This window comes from Pinus tabuliformis, chromosome 9 (genome assembly GCF_031772625.1).
Source record: "Pinus tabuliformis cultivar Carrire ecotype Pingquan chromosome 9, CPIR1, whole genome shotgun sequence".
Taxonomy (NCBI): Eukaryota; Viridiplantae; Streptophyta; class Pinopsida; order Pinales; family Pinaceae; genus Pinus; species Pinus tabuliformis.
Genome location: NC_142307.1, coordinates 1,628,215,081 through 1,628,240,179, shown reverse-complemented (window position 1 = coordinate 1,628,240,179; position 25,099 = coordinate 1,628,215,081). Strand labels below are relative to the sequence as shown.

At 32.8% G+C, this 25,099-nt stretch overlaps 1 long non-coding RNA gene across 1 annotated transcript; it reads right to left on the bottom strand.

Annotated features, from left to right (window-relative positions):
- Window positions 1-15,885: 15,885 nt before the first annotated feature.
- Window positions 15,886-17,047, bottom strand: LOC149155055 (uncharacterized). The gene is made up of 4 exons (XR_016263801.1): window positions 16,888-17,047; window positions 16,688-16,762; window positions 16,556-16,592; window positions 15,886-16,307 (listed from the first exon to the last, which is right to left on the bottom strand). It is a non-coding gene; the product is annotated as an uncharacterized LOC149155055 (long non-coding RNA).
- Between the last annotated feature and the right edge of the window lie 8,052 nt (window positions 17,048-25,099).

Below are 25,099 nucleotides of genomic sequence, written 5' to 3'. Positions count from 1 at the left end.
ATTATTGGAGTTTCCTTTGGAACTCTCCCATGACCAGGCCTAGGCCTAAGATCATACCTCTTGTTTAATTCTGCAATTAAAAATTCAAAGAAAGCATGATATTTAGAGACTTGTGAAGCTTCCTGATCTTCTTGAACCTCATTTTGTTGTGAGATAGGAATGATGGTTGTTTGATTGGAAGAAGAATCCATACTATTAATATCTTAAGTAATTGTCATAGTATTATCATTAGGTTGTTGGTCATCTATCAATAGAGGATTACATTGTTAGGTCTCTGAAGAATTTGTAGTGGTGGATTTCTTTTATACTGACCTTGATTTTGGTTTTGAGGTCTAGTAACTGTTTGTTGTATTGTCCTAGGTTGGGTCTCAATATTTGAAATCCTATTCGATATGTTTCTAAGAAGAGATGTTATTTCATCTATTTTTGAGTCTTTTGATATAGTCTTAGAGGAACTAGAGGTTTCTTGAACAGATTTGAGTTTTCTTTGGGCCTTTTCTTCCTTAAGTTTTAAAGAAGTTGAGGTTGCCCTATTTGCTTCTACTTTTATAACATTTGTTTGCATATCTTCAAGAGTTCTTGAAGTTCTCTCTCGTAGCATAACAACAAATTCATAATCAAAAGCTTTATAGAATATATACTTATCTACTGCTACACGAGGCTTACAATCAGCAGGCATTTTGTGATAGAGTTTATTGAATCTTTTGATAAAATCTGATACTGGTTCACCGAAGTTCCTTTTAAGCTCTTCAAATTTTGTGAGGAAGTAAATAGGATCCTTTTTAACACCCCATTGATTTTTAAATATGGTTGTAAGCTCTTCCCAATTTCTAATGGAAGCTATTGGTAACTGCCTAAACCAAATCTTCACATTTCCTTCAAGTGACTGTACAAACAATCTCATATAAACATTTTCTTGTCCAATATTCATGTTGTTTGAAAAGTCTAGGAAAGCTTGAAGATGGTCCTCAGCTGAGGGCCCAGTTTCTCCATTGTACTTGGGAAGGTATTTTAAGTATCTAGCTGGGAATGCATCAAGGTTATTAGGTCAGACTAAGGCAACATATCTAGCCTGTACAATAGGTCGGAAAGCCATGATAGTAGGTGGTGTATGAGGTGCTTGAGGTATATGAGGTGGTCCAGGTGGAGTATGAGGTGTTTGTGTGGATGTAGAGGATGAAGAAGAAGTAGAGGAAGAAGATGGTGATTTAGGGGTTGATGAACTAGTTAGGGGTAAAGGAGGAGGAGATCTCCTGAAGGACTTCAAAGGAGTCATAAGAACTAGCTTTAGGACCTGTAAAGGAATACCTTATTTTGCTTCAAAGAGAGGATTGGTATATATAGAAAAGGTTTCCTCCGATTTTTTAGAAGAAGAAGCTTCAGGTCAGTCAAAAATGGAAGGATATGGATAGGTGGTAGGGGATATGAAATCTGTGGGTTTATATTCTAGTAGATTAACACCCAACTCAGATTCAATTTTAGGTGATATTGGTGGTAGTATGGGTATTAGATGAGATTCTAATGAATGAATAAGGTATGTTGATTTATAATAAACTCCTTTATCTAGAAGTTCAGCAACTCGAGGTGATAAATGGGAGTAATCAGGATCAGATGGCATATTACTATAGGGGTCAAATGATTCTAATTCTTCAGACTATAGGACTGAAGAGGAAGAAGAAGATGGTTGGTGTCCCCTTTTAGAACTGGATTTTCTGAGAAGCCTTTCAGGATTTGACAGAGGACTAACTATGTCACCTTCTGAATGAGATCTGGTATGTTTAAAAGGTACTAGCTTGGGAGTATGGAGTCACCTAGGTGAATGATTTTAACCTTTCTAAATCTTTAATAATCTTTAAAGGAAAAAAATGAATGAATATCATTGTCCCAAGGGAAACTTAAATGAAATTTGAATCTCTGGCAATGGCGCCAGTCTCATGTTGTACCTCTGAGATAGTAGTAGGTCGGCTACCAATGACAGAGCATCTAAAATAATTGTTTTGGGGTTTTTGGTTTTAATTTTGGAAGACCAGTGAATAAAGAGAGATGTAGAATTTAAATACTTAATCCTTTGGCTTATATTAATATCTCAGCAAAGGGTTGTTATAAAGCTTTACACAATGATATAGATCAAAAATAGTGGTGAGAAGAAGACATAAAATAATATGATTATCGCAGTTTCCAGAATGTAAAACATAATAATCATAAATGTGAAAACCTTCTAAACTACGTTCCAAAGGTTCAAGGAAGTATAGTTAAGCTTACATAAGATGTTGATGATTTATTAATTAGAGCGGATTAGCTAAACAGATAGTTCATTAATCCATTCTCTTAATAGATGATCACTTCAAGAGCTTATAGGAATAAATTGAGACACAATTCTTCCTACCTAGATATCTCTATAAGTCATAAGCATATGAATAAAAAGCATAATGATTGATAACTGGAAAACTTACAGGATAACACAAACTGTGTAAAACCAAATTTAGAATCCTATACTTTGTATTAAGGTTCCAGAAAAACTGAGTACATCAAGCGTCTAGAAATGCTTCCTTCAAAGGTGCAACCAGGTTCAAAATAGAATGAACAGCCAAGACTTAACAAGAAATGAACCCTGAGCCTTGAACTTCGAACCAATAATAACTCAAGAGGAGAGTTATTTATACAATAATAAAACTAAGAAATATCCTAAAACTGATTGAGATTTATTCTAGGAAAGGAAAGATCTTCATGCAAGAAGATAGGGGCAGCTATTGAATTGCTTCTTGATGTCCCTTTTATTCAGGTTGTGTTGGATTTGTTGTTTGATATTTTTCCCTTTAAGCTGCTTGATTGTTTTTATCCTCTACGCTAGTTAATTCCTTCATTTGATCTTTCATCTGATACTCTTTAAACTCCATGAATATACTTTAACCCTGCAAAGTAACCTTTACTATTTCTTTTTGCCTTTACTGTGCATTTCAAGTTTTTTACTGTGTTTTTCAACAGTAAGATCTTCATATTTGTCTTCAAATTGTATGCAGGCTTTTTCTTTGTAAGCCTGGAACAAAAGATTTTTCCCTACAAAACACAGAAATTGTTAAGAAAAACAAGGTGACACAGGAGGACATCAATGGCTTTATTGAGCTTGAAAGGATATTGGAAGGATTCCAGAGTGTATCAGAAGGTAAAATGATGGTTTTATTGGTCATAAAAGCTTATGGATGTTTTATTGTGAAAACAAGAAAAACATAGCAAAATGGTGATTTTTGCCTTTAAATGAAAAAATAATCTTTTATTTGTATTACAACACAAAATGAATAGTGGCTATTTTGTCGTTATGCAGGAGGTGGTTTTGGTTTTCATCGCACCGCTTATAAGGTGTGGGCAGTTTTGGTTTTCATCACACTGCTTATAAGGTGTGGGTGGTTTTGGGAAGGGGTCACGCGAAATAATCTGAGCCTGACACATAGTAAGGGGAGGTCAGAGTAGTGCCACTTTTCGGGTGGGTAATGCCCGTACAGAGAGCCAACCCGAAATTGTCGAGGGCCGTTGGATTTGAATGCATTAGATCAAACGGTGGTGGACCGAAAAAGTAGTACAGAGGGTCCCAATTATTAAATATGGCGGTATGGGCTTTATTATGGCGTAAAAATGAGATTAGCGGTTAAATGGAGATTTAGGAAGACTCTTCATTTAAATCATAAAAAACAATTTAGCAAAGAAAATCCTTTGCAAAACGCGGTATGGCGGACTTGAAAAAATATGAATTTAGGCAGATAATGATATCGGGTTTGGGCTAATCGCATATCACAATCGCAGTTTATCAAAGGAAAGGCCCATCGTAAAGGAATATGATAGGGACCAGACGCGACATGGAAATAAACCATGGATGATACTGCATTGGGTCTAGGTTCCCATCGTATATCGGAGAGCACAATGGTGAAGAGTTATTGCTTCGGTCGGGACTCGCGATGGAGGCGTATGCGATATGGCATCAAATATAATATATGTTTACATCGGGTCCAGGTCTATTGCACATCACATATCACAATGCGGGGAGAGTGCATTCATGTTGAAAGGCTTTGGGATCCGCCGATGCGATATGTTATGAAATACATAGTTTTATTATAAAACTTAAGGTTTCGGGGTATTTTAATAATGGGAGTTAATATATACGAGAAAAGGTCATTTTTAGGGGTTTAATACTATAGTTAGCGTTAATATGAAAATATGAGCGGAAAATGGGATATATATGAAATATGAGCAGAAAGGGGAAAACACTAAGTATTATGCATTTCACGGGTTATTCGCCTTTCGCATATATACATCAATACTTAGGCTAAACATCATTTTGTGGGTTTTTCGTGTAAAAGGGGTTTTACATGGAATTTTTACTTTTCTTAGGTAAAAAGGGTTTTGACCTTAGGAAAAGTGTTTTTTATGGAAAATGAATGACTGTGAAAGTATGAAGGTGGGAAGGGGAAATTAGTAAATATAGAGATGAATGAGATGAAGGTGGGAAGGGGAAATTAGTAAATATAGAGATGAATGAGGATGATGGAAGTTAATTAATTGATCTTGTAAACCTTCATTTGCTTTGTGTAATTTCCTCATGGACATAGAAACATATGGTAAAACATGATAAATGTACATTTTGTCCAATCAATCATCAAACTTCTACAACTTTTCTTCTACTTACCCTTTGCTTATCCTATCATTTTTTTCTTCACTTAATGGGTGCATTTAAGCTAGAAAACCCTTTTTTTTTCTTTTATTTTACAAAAGCAAACTATATAGTTCTAACTTTATAACCTCCAAAGGCTCAAATTAAACTGATGAGCACCTTATTATTCTCTACCTAACTACTGATCTACCAAGATTAAACAGTTTGGCCAGATCTTTATTCTCTAACTATAATATCAAATTTAAAGCATAAAGCGGTCAAGATTAAACTATTTGACTGTCACGGGTTGTGACATTTAAGACAAGCTGCGCACAACCATTATTTCGTAGAAAAATAGTAGTGGCATTTAGACTTGCTCACTTTCAGATTTTATTTGTATTCTTTTCTTTCTAGCCTAACATTTTCTTTTTGTCTTGATTTTTGAGGACATATAACCTAACACTTTCTTTAATATGGACATCATCATCAGGATATTTTCAAACATTTTATTCACTATTTTTATGTCCATATCCTAACTTAACATTTTTTTCAAATATTATATCTTATCGAAACCAAAAAATTCTACAACACCTGCAACGTTGAAATTTTAAATTCAGATTGATGTTGAGAGCTGAAAGTTGAACCTGCCAAAGAACTTCCTGAGAGAAAAAGGTCAATCCATTAGGAGACAAATAACTAGGAGTTTGCAATGCTGAAAATACAGTTCACTTTGATCTGGAGGGCTAAAAGTTGAGACAAATAACTAAGAGCCTGCAATGCTGAAAATATTGTTCACTTTGATATGGAGGGCTAAAAGTTGTGCTGCCATTGATCTAGCTGAAACTATTATTTAAAATAGTAAAGAAATACAAATCAAAATAAAGTTGAGCCAAATAACTAAGAGCTTGCAATGCTGAAAATATAGTTCACTTTGATATGAAGGGCTAAAAGTTGTGCTGCCATTGATCTAGCTGAAACTATTATTTAAAATAGTAAAGAAATACAGTTCATTTTGATCTGGCGGGCTGAAATTTGGAACTGCAAATTATCATTTAAAATAGTAAAAATTGGGTTCTCGATTCAATGAAAGTTGTGCTTGTGATTGATGCACCTGAAATTATTATTTAAAATAGTAAAAATTGAGTTGCACAATTCAATGCGATCACTTATTCGATTGAGTTAAAACGAAATAATATTTTTTATTTAAAGAAAAAAATATATTGTTTATATATCATTCTTCAATATGACTATTTTGATATGGTATTGAACCTTGAAATACAAATGACATTCGTGACTTAAGAACTTTGATATGACCTGGTTTTGTACCTTTTGTCAGATATAAAAACGAAAATAAAATCTTTAAATGCCATGGAGATTCATGACACTGAAAACTGGTATGATTAAGTTTCGGTGTCATTTGTTGATTTAAAAATTCAAAACGAAAGTTTCTCGTAAAAAGGAAATTCCGGAGAGATAAGTGATCGCTCTCGTTGACTGCTTATGACTGGCATATGGTTTTATATTTTCATTATGACTGAATATACTTATATATATAAGTGATGTGTGATGTCTCTTGTTGACTGCTTATGACTGGCATATGGTTTTATATTTTCATTATGACTGAATATACTTATATATATAAGTGATGTGTGATGTCTCTTGTTGACTGCTCATGACTGACTTGTAGTTTTATTTAGATGATTGTTTATGATTGACTTGTGGTTTTATATATATATATATATATATTCATTGTGATGTGAATAATTGTATTTTGATATTAATGTTTATTTTTTTTAAGAAATAAAAAGAAATTGTGTTTTGTTAATATTTTTATACTGTGTTAAGAGTTGTTAGGTAGAATATAACTACTAATTGTCATGGTAATAGTTGGAATTGGATATGTTCAAGAGGAGGTTAGAGATAAAAGATAATTTTTTTCTCTAATTTGGCTTGTTCAAGGAAAAAATAGCAAATATAGACCATAATGTATGTCTTGGAGATCAATGTCATGGATCTTGCTTTGATTAGAAATCATGTGGGAGAGAAAGACAATGATTCATGGCTTTAATCGATAGGAGAGAAAGACTAGTTGTAACCTCAAGAAGAAAGAAGGATGCTACTTTTAGAGGTTTAGGAGAACTGGTTTCTGAAAGGAAATTGAGAATTCATGAAACTCATACACTAACAGCAAGAAGAAGCACTCAGGGGTAGCTGGTTGAAAATAAAATAGAGACCAACTTACTCTTGGGAGGACCAAGATAGTTCTTATAACATTCCCAAGAGAGAATCGATAACTATATGGAAAATTTGATTAGTCTTTGCTTGTTATATGGAAAATTTGATTAGTCTTTGCTTGTTATATGGAAAATTTGATTAGTCTTTGCTTGTTATTGACAGTAAAGATACTAGAAGCCATGAATAGAGAATTGTGTAATGATTGTTATTGCTAACTATCTTTGAGTAATGGAATTTGTTTAGTCAAACCTATAACAGGGAAGGCTACTCGCTTGTGAGTTTTAGTGCTAATAATTAAATTACTCACAAAATATTGCGGGAAAGAAAGTCTGAATAGGTAAGGATTCAAGTACGTAAAGGATAAGAATAGTATCCTAGAAAAAGGGAAGAATAATGTTGGCCAGTGTTTTCTTGTCTATTGTGAAAAATATAAGAAAGTTAGTAACAATAGCGGAGTAGATTCAATAAAAATTACATGTCCATGAAAAATATAAGAAAGTTAGTAACAATAGCGGAGTAGATTTAATAAAAATTCTAATGAATTATTACATGTCCACGTATCTATAAATATGTATATATCTTTGTCAGTTGGTTATAATAATAAAATTTATAGGTAAACCTTGTTAGTTACCACAGAGGAAAGGTGAAAAGGTTGACAACCTTCCCATATCGTTGGGTAACAGTCCTAGGGTTCAAGTTCAATAAATAAGTTTGAGGAGGAAAGAGGTAAGTCCAATTAAAGGGCTCACTTAATCTCTTGGAATAAGATTTGTCATAGTAAAAAATAACTAGCCTCCATACAAATAACCTAATTCTTGGGTAGTTGAAAGCATAGTTACCAAATTCGGACATACCCGAGAAACAAAATACATAAATTCGCCAGTTTGGTTTGGTACGTGATTAATTTGAGGAATTCCAGTTTGGTACAGTGTTATGCCTCTGTCAAAGGCACCTGATTGAGGGGGTTGTCTCCAACATTCATGGTGGTTCGTGCATTAACGTGAATGTGCTCCGTGCTTCAACATGAATACATAATGTGCTTCACGAGGGAATCTATGAAAAAGTTTTCAATGGCATACGAAACCTATCATTTCAACGAGTACAATGGCCATAAGTAAGTTATGATAGACTTTATTTTTATTTATTCTATTAAGAAAGTAAAATTTACAATTACTTCAATAACTTAGGAACTTACTCTTCATTGAATAGGAACGACATCTATTTGAGAGAGGTAAATTTTTATTTACAACTTTTCTTGGTTGGTACACTGGAAGAATACAAGTTTGGAACTGCACAACTCTTGTGGAAATAGGTCATTCAACTTACCCTTCAATTGTTGAGTAGGAATCACACTCGTATCTATTTGAAAGGCAAATTTTTAATTCTAACTTTTCTTAGTTGATGCATTGGAAGAATACAAGTTTGGACTTGAGTAGCCATTGTGGAAATAATACAAGGAAGGGAAATTGGTCAACCCTGGTGGAAAATTGAAATAATGCAGAGAAAGGCAAAGCTAATGATAGGATCAATTAGCTTTTATAACTTTTCTTGTAAGAATTAGCAAATTGGTAATTCTTGCTGAAAAGAAAAAAGAAAAAAGAAAAAAAGTGGATAAATTTATAGAAAATATAAAAAAAATGGTAATTTCAATATTAGAAATTTTATAAAATGGAAAATCACAATTCAAAAAAAGATAATTCATACTTTACAAAAAAATATAAAATAGTAAATTGGTTGCAAATCAGTAACTCCTATATATAAAAAAATAAAAAGCAGTAACTTCTAGTTTGGAAAAAATTTAACTTACATTAATCTTTTTTTTGCATTAAAATTTTGAATATAATGATTGCTTATTTAAATTTATAAATAAAATAAATATATTTAAGTATTTGTAAGATGTATAGTGTCCAATTATGGTTCAAAGTTATTACATATAGATAAAAACAATAAAACATACCATAAAAAATAGAGAAATATAATGAGGAAATTTCAAATATTTTGAAAGAGATAATCTTTATTGCATAATCAACAACTTAATACTATAGAGCCATGTATTCAAAATAAGGAAATTACAAATGTTTGTTAAATTATATAGATATCAGTGTAATAAAGGAAATGTAAATTATGTTGCATGCAAAAATATACAGAACACTTCTTCTCTTTCCTTTAAATGAAAAGGACCCATAAGAGAATCCAAACTCTTGTGAGAAAAAAAATGGTAAACGATATATATATATATATGAAATTTTATATTGAATTTTATTTTTTAATAAGGATAAGATACCTCAAATTATGGGTTCGTGAACAGCTGTAATCCATTGGCGTCAGACGCATGATTCACGATATTTCGCATGGGTAGAGGAGGGTAGGTAATATGCCTTTCCATTATGTTGTGGTTAATGTCTCTGGCTCTGATCTTGTGAAAAATCATCCCTAGCTTATGTGAGAAGGAATAAGGCTATCTCGTGGATCCATGGCGCCTGTGTCTAGGTTGTTAAATAGTGTCGATCATGCAACATTCCAGATGGTATTCGACTCTCAATAGGATGTGAATTTGTATGTGGTTTTTTTTTCTCTCGGTTGCGTGGGTATGGTGACGGTCCTCCATTTTTTGCTCCTCCTCCTGTAGGATCATTAAGGTAACAACTCCCTCCTTTCCGTTCTGGGTGAAACCTTCTTTTTCATTTTCTGGATGGAAGGTCTGCTAGTTGGAGAAGTGGCTAGTATTGGCTTTAGGAGTCTTGGGCCCAGGTAGTTTGTTGTGTTGGTCTTTCAGGTGTTGGTGCATTAGCTCTTTGTGTGTAGCGGTTGGTGTTATGGCCAATGGTACCTGAGTTTCTATTGGTGGTGATTTTGTTCGGCATGAGGCTCTTAAGCAAGCCTTATTTTGGCTCTATGTGAGTGGTTTTGTCTGGTTTTTCTTTCCTGGTGTTGTTGGTCATAGAATTCCATCTGGGGAAGTCTGGTGGTTGTGGCGTTGCTTTCACTTCTAAGAATTTGGGTGTTTGGCCTTTCCATTGTGTAGGGTGGCTTATTTCCTTTGGACCCTCCTCCCGAGGGGTAGTTTGGCAGTTTTAGTGAGGGTTTGTAGTAGTTTTGTGGTGAACTCTAACAATGGCGATGAGAGGGGCTGCATCATTTTGCATATCCTCAATGTGATGGCGAAGTGCAGGTTCCCTAGTGGTGGTTTCTTGGTTGGTAGAGTGTGTAGCTATTGGTGGCATGGTTCATGGGCTTTCTAGGTGGACGTTGGTGTCGATTTGGGTTTGTATTGGGACTCTAGTTCTCGGCTGGGATTTCAGGATGAAGTTGGTTCCCCGATCCTCATGCGCTCATGTATTGTCGAAGCTGAAATCATACCATTTAAAACAAGGGTCACCAAAGTTGGCTGGTGCGCAGGGTGGCGGTGTGGGAGTCGTTGTTGTTTGCAGTAGTTACATTGTTGAAATTACACAAGACAGAGCTTGTGGGGGTCGTGGAGTTGGCAGTAGTATAATTTTGGTAGATGTCCGTGTGGGTGGAAAAGGGTGCAGAGTCATGGCACAGGGAGGCTGTGGAGTAGGCAACAAGAGAGGGGGTGCAAGACGTGGGCGAGGCCCAAGCCCACGAGGGTGATGTGGCAGGATGGGAAGTGTGGGTACTGGTGGACGTGCAAATGTTGGTCGGAACAGGGGAACATCGACGCAAAGAGAGATGTCCCAATCTATCATGGACACATTGTAATCTCATGACAGAGCTTGGAGGGAAGAACACAAGGCAGTTATTTCCAAGCTGGAACAACTCCATCACATTTAATGCCACATTCGTGAACGAATTGTGGTTGTGTGGCGTGGAAAAAATATTATGACTGCAAAGTTGGAAACCTGGCTTGGTCACTTTGAGCAATGTGTCCACTATTTATACCGCCCTCATACTCCTCGAGGAACGGGGCTAAGCAATCTTGATTTTATCACTTCTGATGACTATTATGGTAACTAATGTCTTGTTAGTTCTTACTATTTTTTCCTGTGTAAGACATATAAAGTTGTGGACCTCTCCATTGAGTATTTTGATTTTTTCTCTAGCTTGGTAATAACATTGATCAACAATTAGGATAAGGCCACATGCATTTTGACATCTCTGTACATACTTTTAAATAATAAAAAATCTTCAACATTAAAAAAATACCTCAATTTAAATTTAAATTAATTTAAATAAAAATACTACCCAACTTTATTCCTTCATTCAAATCCTAACTAACTTTATAATTTTCCGAAACTATTCTATCTAACCAAAATATTTTATTAATAACTATCACTCTATTATTATCCTTGAAAAATAAAATAAAATAAAAACTCCAAACAGCTACAATGCATATTTTCAACCAATGTTTGAAGAAATATCGAAGGTCTTAGAGTTGCACCCCCAAAAATGTGGCTTCATATTTTTCGCTCTGATCCCTGTATATGCCATTGACTTGGTTGTCATTGAAAATGTGTCCTCATATTTTTCACTCTTATCCTTGTATATGGCATTGACTTAGTTGTAATTATTAGAGGGCTTACGTTACATCAGAAGATGTCAGCTTCGTTTGAGCTACCAGTTAAAATATAAAAAGTGTGTCTTCATATTTTTCGTTTTTATCCTTTGTATATGGTATTGACTTAATTCCCTCTCTCAGCAATAAAATGTCAACTTTGTTTTCTCTCTACAGGAGACCGCAAGAGGATCTCCACTGCCATTATGACTAAGAAGTGTTAAAAAGCGACAGCTATCCTGATTACTTTATCTCTGAGAAATGTGATTAGCCTGCAATGCCGAAATCTGCCATTATGACTAAGAAATGTTAAAAAGCCACAGCTAGCCTGGTTACTTTATCTCTGAGAAATGTGATTAGCCTGCAATGCTTAAATTTTAAATTCAGATTGATGTTGAGCGCTGAAAGTTGAGATTGCCAAAGAACTTGCTGACAGGAAAAGGTCAATTCATTAAGAGACAAATAACTAGGAGCCTGCAATGTTGTAAATACAGTTCACTTTGATCTGCAGGGCTGAAAGTTGTGATGCCATTGATGTAGCTGAAATTATTATTTAAAATAGTAAAGAGATACAGTTCATTTTGATCTGGAGGGCTGAAAGTTGGAAGTGCCATTGATCTAGCTGAAATTATCATTTAAAATAGTAAAAATTGGGTTCCCAATTCAATGAAAAGTTGTGCATGTGATTGATGTACCTGAAATTATTATTTAAAATAGTAAAAATTGGGCTGCACAATTATCATTTAAAATAGAAAAAATTGGGTTCCCAATTCAATGAAAGTTGTGCATGTGATTGATGTACCTGAAATTATTATTTAAAATAGTAAAAATTGGGTTGCACAATTATCATTTAAAATAGTAAAAATTGGGTTCCCAATTCAATGAAAGTGGTGCATGTGATTGATGTACCTGAAATTATTATTTAAAACAGTAAAAATTGGGTTGCACAATTCAATGCGATCACTTATTTGATTGAGTTAAAACGAAATAATATTTTTTATTTAAATAAAAAGATATATTGTTTATATATCATTCTTCGATATGACTATTTTTATATGGTATTGAACCTTGAAATACAAACGACATTAGTGAGTTGAAAACTTTGATATGACTTAGTTGTGTACCTTTTGCCAGATATATAATGAAAATAAAATCTTTAAATGCCGTGGAGATTCCTGACACTGAAAACTGGTATGATTAAGTTTCGGTGCCGTTGGTTGATTTAAAAATTCACAACGAAAGTTTCTCGTAAAAAGGACATTCCGGAGAGATAAGTGATGTCTCTGGTTGACTGTTTATGACTGACTTATGTGATTAGTGATGTCTCTGGTTGACTGTTTATGACTGACTTATATATATATATATGTAAAAAGAAATTCCGGAGTGATTAGTGATGTTTTTAGTTAATTGCTTATCACTGGTTTATGGTTTTATTTTTTATTAGGAGTGAATATATATATAAAAGTGATGGGTGATGTTTCTGGTTGATTTCTTAGCATTGATTTGTTGTTTTTTTTGGTTGATTGTTTATGATTGACATATATAAAGTTTCTCATAAAAAGGAAATTCGGGAGAGATAAGTGATGTCTCTGGTTGACTGCTTATGACTGACTTATATATACTGGTTGACTGTTTATGACTGACTTTTATATATATATATATAGTAAAAAGAAATTCCGGAGTGATTAGTGATGCTTTTAGTTGATTGCTTATCATTGATTTATGGTTTTATTTTTTATTAGGAGTATATATATATATATATATATATATAAGTGATGGGTGATGTTTCTGGTTGACTGCTTAGGATTGATTTGTTGTTTTCTTTGGTTGATTGTTTATGATTGACATATATATACATAGTGATGTGAATAATTGTATTTTGATATTAATGTTAACTTTTTTAGAAATAAAAAGAAATTGTGTGTTGTTAATATTTTTAGAATGTATTAAGAGTTGATAGGTGGAATATAACTATTAATTGTTATGGTAATAATTGGAATTGGTTATGTTCAAGAGGAGGCTAGAGACAAAAGAGAACTTTTTCTCCAATTTGGCTTGTTCAAGGAAAAACTAGCAAATATAGACCATAATGTATGTCTTGGAGATAAATGTCATCGATCTGGCTCTGATTAGGAATCATATATGAGAGAAATACAATGATTCATGGCTTTAATCAATAGGAGGAAAAGACTAGTTATAACCTCAAGAAGAAAGAAGGATGCTACTTTTAGAGGTTGAGGAGAACTAGTTTTTGAAAGGAAACTGAGAATTCATGAAACTCATACCTTGACAGTAAGAAGAAGCACTCAAGGATACTTAGTTGAAAAGAAAAGAGAGACCAACTTACCGTTGGGAGGACCAAGATAGCTCTTATAACATTCCCAAGAAAGAATAGATAACTATATGGCAAATTTGATTATTCATTGCTTGTTATTGACAGTAAAGAAACTAGAAGTCATGAAAAGAGAATTGTGTAATGAATGTTATTGTTAAACTATCTTTGAGTAATGGAATTTGTTTAGTCAAACCTATAACAGGGAAGGCTACTCCAATGGGCTTGTGTTCAATAAATGACAAAATATTGTGGAAAACAAAGTGTGAATAGGTAAGGATTCAGGTATGTAAAGGATAAGAATAGTATCCTAGAAAAAGGGAAGAATAATGATAGCTAGTGTTTTCTTGTCTATTGTGAATAGTATAAGAAAGTTAGTAATAGTAGGGACGTAGACTCAATAAAAATTGTAATGAATTATTATGTGCCCGCGTATCTATAAATATGTACATATCTTTATAAGTTGGTGATAATAATAAAATTTAAAGGTGAACCTTGTTAGTTACCACAGAAGGAAGGTGAAAAAGTTAACAACCTTCCCATCTTGTTGGGTAAGAGTCCCACGATTCAAGTTCAATAAATAGGTCTGAGGAAGAAATAGGTAAGTCCCATTATAGGTCTCACTTAATCTCTTAGAATAAGATTCGTAATAGTAAAAAATAACTATCCTCCATACAAATCACCTACTTCTTGGGTAGTTGAAAGCATATAGTTCCCAAGTTTGGTCGTATCGTAGAAAAAAATACGTAAATTTTCCAGTTAGGTTCAGTATGGTGATTACTTCGGTGAATTCCAATTTGGTACAATGTTATACCTCTATCAAAGACACCTGCTATAGGGCATTGTCTCCAACATTCATGGTGGTTCGTGCCTTAACTTGAATGTCTTTGTGCTTCAACATGAATATATAATGTGCTTCATTAGGGCATCTATGCAACAATTTTCAATGGCATATGAAACATGTCATTTCAACGAGTACAATGGCCTTAAGTAAGTTATAATTGACTTTGTTTTTATTTATTTTGTTAAAAAAATAAAATTTACCATTACCTCAATAACCTAGGACGTTACCTCAATAACCTAAGAACTTATTCTTCATTGAATAGGAATCGCATCTATTTGAAAGGTAAATTTTTATTTACAACTTTTCTTGGTTGATGCATTGGAAGAATACAAGTTTGGAACTATGCAACCTTGGTGGAAATAGGTCATTGAACTGATCCTTTAATTGTTGAGTAGGAATCGCACTGCCTTAGTGGCACTCGCATCTATTTGACAGAGGTAGATTTTTATTTCCAACTTTTCTTAGTTGATGCATTAGAAGAATACAAGTTTGGACTTGAACTGGTCAACCGGTGGAAAATTGAAATAATGCAGAGAAAGCAAAGCTAATGATAGGATTACTTAACTTTTATAAAATTTCTTGTAAGAACTAACAAATTCATAATTCTTGTCGGAAAAAAATAAAAAGAAGTGGGTAAATTTTATAGAAAATATAAAAAAAAAAAACGGGTAATTTCTATATTAGAAAATTTTATAAAATGGAAAATTGTAATTAAAAAAAAGATAATTCCTATTTTACAAAAAATTATAAAATAGTAAATTAGATAATTCCTATATAAAAAAACAGAGACTTCTATTTTGGAAAAAAAATTAACTTATATAACTTTTTTTATTTTCATTATAATTTTGAATATAATGATTGCTTATTTAAATTTATAAATTAAATTAAATTAAATTAATATATTTAAGTATTTGTAAGATGTATAGTGTCAATTTTTTTTTATAATCTTTTTCTCTATCATATCTAATTTTGATATAATTTCGCTAACTATGGTTGAAAATTATTACATATAGATAAGAACAATGAAACATACTCTCTATGAACAATGAAACATACCATAAAAGAAATCGAGAAATATAATGAGGAAATATCAAATATTTTGAAAGAGATAATCTTTATTGCATAATCAACCTACTTAAGACTATAGAACCATGTATTCAAAATAAGGAAATTGGAACTGTTCCGTTAAATTTTATAGATGTTAGTATAGTAAAGGAAAGGCAAATTATGTTGCAGGCAAGAATATATATAGAACACTTCTTCTCTTTCCTTTAAATGAAAGAACCCATAAGAGAATCGAAATTTTTGTGAGAAGCAAAACCGTAAACATCGCGTAATATAAATGCAATAGAAGAACAATTACTTTATATTACACCTTCGAGGAAAATAGAGAAGTTCTGATATATCTCAAAGAAACAGAGTTACCTATAAGGCTATATTTACATGACAGAAAAGAAAGTTTCAATTTTCGAGACACAAGTATAAACCCTAGGCGAAGAGCCCGCATACAATCTCAGTTTTTGAAATAAGATTTGGCTGAACGACCATTCCCATAATATTACAAACGGTCAACAATGTTAAATTAAAGGTAACATTGCTCCAAAAACTTTCGGTCAGCCTGCCAAGGGAGGAAGCTCGAGTTGCAAGTTATAGAGCTCCAAAAAGATTATCCTTATTGAATCTAAGAAAAACCCCTTGCAAAACCCCTTGCAGAGTCTTGGCCTTGCAGTCAAGAGCCCTGGAAAAGAAATAAAAGAATCTAAGAACCTAGAAGCAAGAAGGTTGAAAGGACGCACATGAGACATAACAATGCTAATATGAACGAAATCTGAGAAAGACTTCTTCCAGAGGAAAGCCGAACTTTAGAAGAAAATTTTAAGAAGAACTTACATATAAGAAAATAGAAAAATAATCTAATATAAAACACATGTAAAATACCCAAAATTTAATGGTCGATACAGGGCTTAAAACTCATCTAAGATTTACCTCGGGTAAGCTTAGGGGCTATTCTGTCATCTAGTACCTGCAATTCTAGGAAAAGAAAGTGTTAACCTACGTCTGGATTATGCAATATCTAGGCAAAAAAAAAATGCGTAAAACTATCGTTAGAAGCTTTACCTGAAAGATACGACCTGGAGGACATTGAACCGATACATTTAAAATCCAAGAACTATTATAGCAAACTTCGAAACCCTGCGTTTAGGGTTTTTTGAAAACCCATTGCAGATTTATGTAAACCATCAATTATAGCGGGAAGCAATTAATCAGAAAAACAAAAAAATTACATAACTCAGAGTTGACTCTGGAATGAAACTCACAAAAAAACTAAAATCATTGTGTCGAGCATATTCACCATTAACCACGTTATTACATCTCTCTGAAATTACTCCTCCAGTTAGGCATATGTATTAAAACAGAAAGAAGTCGTAAAGGCCAAGCGGGTTTGGCATGACGTGTAGTTTCCAAGCCCATTCATGGGCATGTGACGAGCAAATGAGACCAGTGTAGGAGCATGGGGTTGGGTAGTTACCGAGAAACAACCACGACTTCCCCAGCTATCGATCTGCAACCCTAATTCCGTGCACTATCGACGTGTGGACACGTCCGGGGTTTCATAGAATTACCACACGGAATTATCATGAGTTAAACACATAAAATTTCAGATTGATTCAACCATATAATATAAAAAAAACTATGACCTTCCCCACTGGAAAAAATTATATGCGTAGCTTAAAACTTCACATTGTAATAAATCAGCGAGTAGAAAAATATTGTCATATGTAAATAATACTACGTGAATGTCATTCCTTAAACCCTATGGTAATATGGATGTTGAGTGTGGAAATGAACATACAACGAATTACATAGTCGTGGCAGTGATAACATTGCATAGGATCGATTGCATGAGTTGTGCAAATCAAAGGTGTAAAATATATATATAACGATGACAAGATTCCTTGTTATAAGTATTTTTATTTGTTTCATATATATATATCTATTTATTTTGAGCCACATGGGTTGCATATAAAGAAAAGAGATTAATAATTTGCTCTCTAAGAGAATAATATATATATATATATATATATATATATATATATATATATATATATATATATATAACACCAAGATCATAGCTAACCAAAAGAACATAAAAGATTAAACCAAGATCATAGCTAACCAAAAGAACATAAAAGATTAAAGGATCCAAATATAATAGACTTACAATTTATTGAACATTAGCTATGAAGTTTATATGAGAATAATTGTTATAGTTGGTTTGTATTATTTTAACATCATGTAGCTGGGATATATATATATATATATATATATATATATATATATATATATATATGTATGGAACAAACCAAGATTATAGCTAGCCAAAAGAACATAAAAAGATTAAAGGATCTAAATATAATAGACTTACAATTTATTGAACATTAGCTATGAAGTTTATATTAGAATAATTGTTATAGTTGGTTTGTATTATTTTAACATCATGTAGCTATATTACATGTAAAAAAAAATTGTTCCCTTCAATTCCAAATGTGTTCATGAATAGATCCCCTTGAAGGATGTGACAAACGATATCAGAGCATGGGTATAAAGATGAGGCCTTGGACCAACCATAATTTTTCATTAAAAAACTAATTGAATTTTTTTTATATTGTTATCATGCCGGAATCTACTAAAGGCACCCACATCAGTGAGGATGAAATCTACATACATTTAGTCCAACAAGCCAAAGCTCCCATTAGGGAAATGTTGAATATGATGAAGGAACTACAAAACAACATAGAAAAATTGTATGTTGATCAAGAAAGATTGTTGATAGCTAGTGCATAGCAAGAGTATATAATTGATAATTTAATAGATAGACCTAATTCTACTTCTTTGGAGGAAACCAAAGGAGGAGAAGATAAGGGAGAAGGTTCTAAGTGTAAAACAATGGAGGAAGAACTTGAAAGACAAGGAAAGAAGGTTGATGGAGAAGAAAATAGTTCATCTAAGGTTGAAAACCGACCAGAGAATAAATTTAAAGTAGAGTTCCATGGAGAATTTAGGAAAATTAGGTGCCCAACATATGATGGGGAATATGGCGAAGTAGTGGAAGCATGGTTGTTCAACATAAACTAATATTTTTAGGTTTATGATGATATAATTGAATTAAAAGCTAATTTTTCCACTTATCAATTACAGAGAAACGCATCATTGTGGTGGGAAGAGGTCTAAACAGTTGACAATTTAGAATGGAAGGAATTCAATTGGTAGGAGTTTCACTTATTGTTTAAAGAAAATTACCTTACAGAGTCATATTTTAAGGATCGGGCAAAATAATTTCAGGATTTAAAGTTAGGACAAATATCCATGGATGAATTAATAACCAAATTTACACATTTGCTACGTTATGTGCCTTATATAAAGGAAGAAAAAGAAAAACTTTAGTGCTTCATATGGTGCCTTCCCCCTTCCTTTAAAGAATGAACGGAGTATGAAAACCCTGAGACTATGGATGAGGTTATTCATAAATCAGGGATTTGCTACCAGCAAGCTAGACAGAAGAATGATAATTCCAAAACCTAGTCAAATAAAAAAACAAGCATACCATACAAAATAATAAAGGGGGAAAGTGTACAATATAAGCATAGTAGAAAGGGAACATGAAATTGTAATTATAACAAGAATGATGGCTAGTCTCAAAAGTCACAGGTGCAGACATAGATAGGGTCCAAATAGACTGAGTGTAAAAAGGGACCTAAAGGAAAGATATTACAGAAATTTTAAGGTCATAAATGGGCCTCAAAACAAAAATGTACAGCCAAAATCAACTTTATAAGAACAATTATGATTCAATACTAAGTTGCATGAAACGGGGAAATGGGTACGAGTTTCCAAAACAGGAAGCGATATGAAACGCAACCTTCCCAAATTTTGGAAACGGGGAAACACGAATATATATATATATATATATATATATATATATATATATATATATATATATATATATATATATATATATATATATATATATATACATATATACACATATATATATATATATATATATATACATATACATATACATATACATATACATATATATACATATACATATACATATACATATATATACATATACATATATATATATATACATATATATACATATATATATATATATATACATATATATATATATATATACATATATATATATATATATATATATATACATATATATATATTAGGACATTTAAGAAATATGTGCAATCATAAAGCATATATGATACATTCTAATTTATTACATTATGATAAAATTGTCAATTGTCAATGCATAAACTATAAGTCTCTAAATTTACATCACATTTACTCATGAATGATAACATAATGAAAATAGAAATATCCAAAATCAGCCACGAGAAATTCCTAATTTCTTGTCTCGTGCTTGATTGGGAGTCTCCCCTGTATAGAGGGCTTGGTTCTCTTGATTAAATACAAGTTCCATACCCTAGTACATGATAAAATCCAATGGAAACATTGCAATCCCCACAATCCTGAAATCCTTAAAAACAGATAAGTCTGCTGGATTTTGAGTGAGATCTAAAGTTCTACTTTCTCCATATGAAATCCAATGAGGGAAAAACCACTCTCAAACATCCTAAGTCATTTCATGGTAATGTTAAAAATTTAAGTAAAAGGATGAAAATGAAAAATAAAGGAGAATATCACTTTTACTTTAAGAATTTAACATTACCATGAACTGCATATCAACACTAGGGAAAAAGTTCACTTTTATAACTTTAGAAAGGCATCTAGAAGCAACTAGAAGTCACTAGGATAACCTAAAAATAAATTAGAAAACAAATTAAAAAATAAAAATTTAAAAAAACACAAGTAAAAAGCTGAAATGTGAGTCGTACGGCCTTGAAACGCATTTCAGGTCATACTGGCTATGTTTCAGTTTCGTGAAACGTGGTAGTACGGCCTGAAACGCATTTCAGGGCCGTACCATACGCGTTTCAGCGTTTCGTACCCGTTTCCGTATGGAAACACCCCCTTGCCCTACGTTTCTTGCAACATAGATTCAATATGATGGTTTTAACCATGGGAATGATTCACCATTTTTGGAGTAGAAATATAGAGAGATAAAATAATCAAAAAATAAAAAAAATAAAAACTATTTTTCGACTTGTATTTTCAACATATCTCTGCACATTTTTACTCAAATATCGAGTGAAAGCACTCGTTGGATGTGGAATTTATTTCTTCATCCATGGAGAACCCATGTTGCATACTTTCAATGGACCCCGCTACATGAAAAATGAGAAATGCATAAAAAAAAGTGATTGCAATCACACTTTTTCTTGTATTTCTCACTTTTAGTGTATTAGGGTCCATCAAAAGTATGCAACATGGGTAATCCTTGATTGATAAATTAAATTCCGCATCCAAAAAGTTCCTCAGTTTGAGATTTGAGTGAAATTGTGGGGACATAAGTTGAAAATTCGAGTTGAAAAAGTAGTTTTTCTTTTGCCCCTCCAAAATTTGATGAGGTGATCCAATCTTATTTTATTATTTCCACTATTATTTTATAATATTTCTTAGGAGGCCCATTTTAGACTTAAAAATATCTCTAATGAAATGGAGCCATTAAAATTTTGGGGTTGCAACAAACCCCACCTTTTGCGAAATTGTCCCTACAATACAAAAATAGTTCAATACCTCCAAAATGTTCAAGAAGCCTCCATTTTCAATGACATAGCGAGGAATGTTTCACACATTAGTACAACACTAGATGAGCAACAAGCAGAGAACTAACCCACTATGGTGGAAGTAGAAGTTACGATTTTTTATTAATCTATTTCAATATTAATTGGTCCAAATGCTAGTTTTAGCTATGTTAGTCCTAAAATCATAGAGAGATGCAAGTTAGTGGTTGAAAAATATAGAAATCCTTGGATGGTACAACTAGCTACAGGATCAAAAGAAGAGTCACTAGTTGGATTAAATCTTGTCCAATTATCTTGGACAGAAAACAAAATACATTAAACTTAAATGTATTTCCATTTGGCTCATATTGCGTCCTGAGAGGCACTCGTTAACAGTTTGGATAAAAACATAAATTTTGCAATAAATGACGAAGAAACAAAAGTTATAAAAGGAATATTTAGACCAGTTTTAATTTGTCAAATATAAACCTTATAGTTGAAGACAGTAGCCAGGAATGGGTGTCAACTTTTCGTCATTGACGTAGAAAATTAGTCCTTGGATAAAACTGAAAATTTGTTAGAGAAATTGAAAGCGGTAAGAGACTTTGAAGATGTGTTTTCAAAAGATATTCTAGGGCTTCCTCCCAAGAGGGAGATAGATTTATCCATAGAATTGATACCTAGAGTTGTGTCAGTCCCCAAAGCCCCCTACTGAATGATGGTATCAGAACTCAATGACCTAAGAATTCAACTACAAGAGTTGTTAAGTAAGAGATATATCAGGCCCAGTGTATCCCCATGGGCCACAACGATCCCTTTCGATAATAAAAAAGAATGGAACCTTTATATTGTGTTGGCCGCTAAACAAACTAATAGTAAAAATAAATACCCTCTACCCCAAATTGACTATTATTTTAACCAAGTCAAGGGGAAATCATGTTCTACAAAATAGACCCGCAGTCTAAATACCACCACTTAAGGATTAGAGAAAAAGATATACCGAAGGAAACAATTAGAACTTGTTATGGACACTATGATTTTACAAAGTTACGATTTGGGCTTTGTTGGCCCACCAACAAGTCCCCTACACTTTGGATCAAAATAAAGAGGCTCTCATTGGAATGTTTAGAAAAAATCTTGTTTTTTCATATTTGATTAATCACTGATTTCCCATATCACAAGACAAGATTAATGTGCCTCTCACTCTTATTTTTCAAATCGTCATTTTGGTTGGTTTGTTTCGAATGGTAACTCCATACAACTCTTTCTTTCTTGACGAAATTCTAATAAATAAACTCTTGGCGTTCAATTTCTTTCACCATATTGACATTATTTGTTGATTACCTCTTCCTTTAACTTTCTTAAATAAACTCTTGAAGTTCCATTTCTTTTGCCATATTAACATTATTGGTTGATTACCTCTTTCTTTAACATTCTTATTGAGTCATGAGTTGATTTCGTTTCCATGTGAAGCTTTTCATAATTTATGCCCTCTTGAAAATTTATAAACTACATGTATATTTTAATATTAAATATATTTATATGTAAATAAAAAAAGAGTTTATATATAAACAAATATAATTATCTAATATAATGGTCCTATTATATTACAAAACAATCGTGTTTAATGAAAATATATATAACTTATATATGTATTACATGAAAACTCATTATATTATTACCACACAAAAAAAAATCCCCCATCAACGTGTAACATGAACATAAAATACAATATCACTTGACAGAATATCTCATGTACACGATTGCATATAGTTTGAAAGAGGGTAATTAAATGTGAATTAAAATCACATGGAGGACTTATTACCGTAGCTTACAAAAGGAAACGACAAATGAAAATTTAAAACACCATTGTGCAAGGGAATTCATTATTGGACGAGGTTTTCATGGCTCCAACCCAAACATTACAAATCTCCTTATTTTATTATGTCAAGTCAAGAGAAATCGAAATGTGCCGCCACGTGTGCCATAATATAAAGTAAGAACGCTCATGATTCCAACGACCTGGGCATGTGTATGTATTTGAAAGCCTTCTTATCAGGGCAAAACATACTTTTTGGTGTTTGAATTTAATATTTATATTGTAATAATGACTTCATTACTTATGTTTTTGTATTCCCTACGTTGACCGATTCCCGTCTCACAACATGGACATCATCATTGGCGTGGAGACTCAATCCTTGTTTAGCGGAATCGATCTGCAATGGCTGGAAATAAACAGTGCTTGTGGATGATTTTGTCTATTGTGCATCTGACATTCGAGTTATCTTCTGAGGGGAAGATATGTACCACTTATTGTTTAATGTTATTGAAGTCATAGTAACTAGCTTCTATAGTCACTCTTGTCATTTGATCAAGGTCCCTTTTAGAGATAAGGGTTGTGATTCTAATGTTAAATCTGGATGGTCTTTTTCATAGTATTGGACCCCGGAAAGTGCAACTAGTAATCATAGTATGTAACCAAATGACATGGTTCAATCTAGATTTGTAATACCTAAGATTGGTGGATGATCTCAACTAATGGTTTTTTCCGAAATAATGCATTGGTCCCATGTGAAATTGAGCGAGTCAAAATCCGATTTCCAATCTCTATAATTAGAAAAAGAAATATGTAGGTGTAGAAAAGGGCATGCCCTCTTTGTATAAAAGGTTTAATTTCTTTGCATTTAGAGGGGGTTCTGGATCTAGAACCAAAGACTATTTGGTAGTAATAGTTTTGTTAAGCTTGACGTTATTTTTGCAGCGTGTAGGAGAGGAGTAGAAACCCAGGAAGATGGAAGAGAAAGCATTACTGTAGTCATTGTATTATTGGGATTTTATTCCTAATTGAACCAGCAAATGGAGAAAATGTATTCTTACGTATGATTGGAGTATTATTTCTTTCTCTTGTGTAAGATTAAATTTATGTTTTAACTCATTTTTATTTCTATTTACGAGCATGATCTCTCATTCCATGTATAGTTGTTGGATTTGATTGCTCATACTTGTTTTATAGCCAATTAAGGTATTCTGCAGGTTAAGAAAGGGAGAAATGAATCTTTAAGTTGTATTTGACCAAGATTTAATTCTATTGATGTCGTAATCAACACCCTCTAAAATTCCACCTACACTTGAATTTTGGAGCCTATTGAGGATCTTGTGATCTATCATTCTATGGTCACTTCATGGTTGATTTATTTTTTGCAATATGTTTAAGTCTTCTTCCGAGTTTTAAATACCAAGTCACTTACTCACACATGCCTAGTCTATAATGAATTCATAAACACACTTCCTTTACCCAAGCTCAAACATGCATAGTACTATCCATCAAGATGGTGTAGATGTAATGTTTATCTCATGTCGATAGTGAGTGCGCACTTTCGTTGTGAGTCTCCCTCACTTTAGTTGTGTTTGTACTTCTATTTCGATGAGTCATCTCAAATGTTCTTTTGAGCACCGTCGTTTTCATAAGTGTCACTTTTATGTTCGCAACTATCACTTTCGCTTGATTTCAATTTAATATGTGCCATTTTCATATTATCTTCACTCTAGCATGTATCTATTCCAAGTTCACTCGCATTTTGCAAGTGTCGCCTTCATGTTTTCCTCTCATTATGGCTGTCACTTTTATTATTTTCACTCATGTATGTATCACAACTTTTCATATCACCAAATCTAGCTTTGGTGCACCCTTCTACATTGCATGGCCTTATATATCATTAGAATATGCACTAGACACATTCCCACAACTTACCATATGTTTTGATCATAGTCGTCACTTTTGTCATAACTTGTGTTCTAAGTGTTGTAATGTGTCATTTCA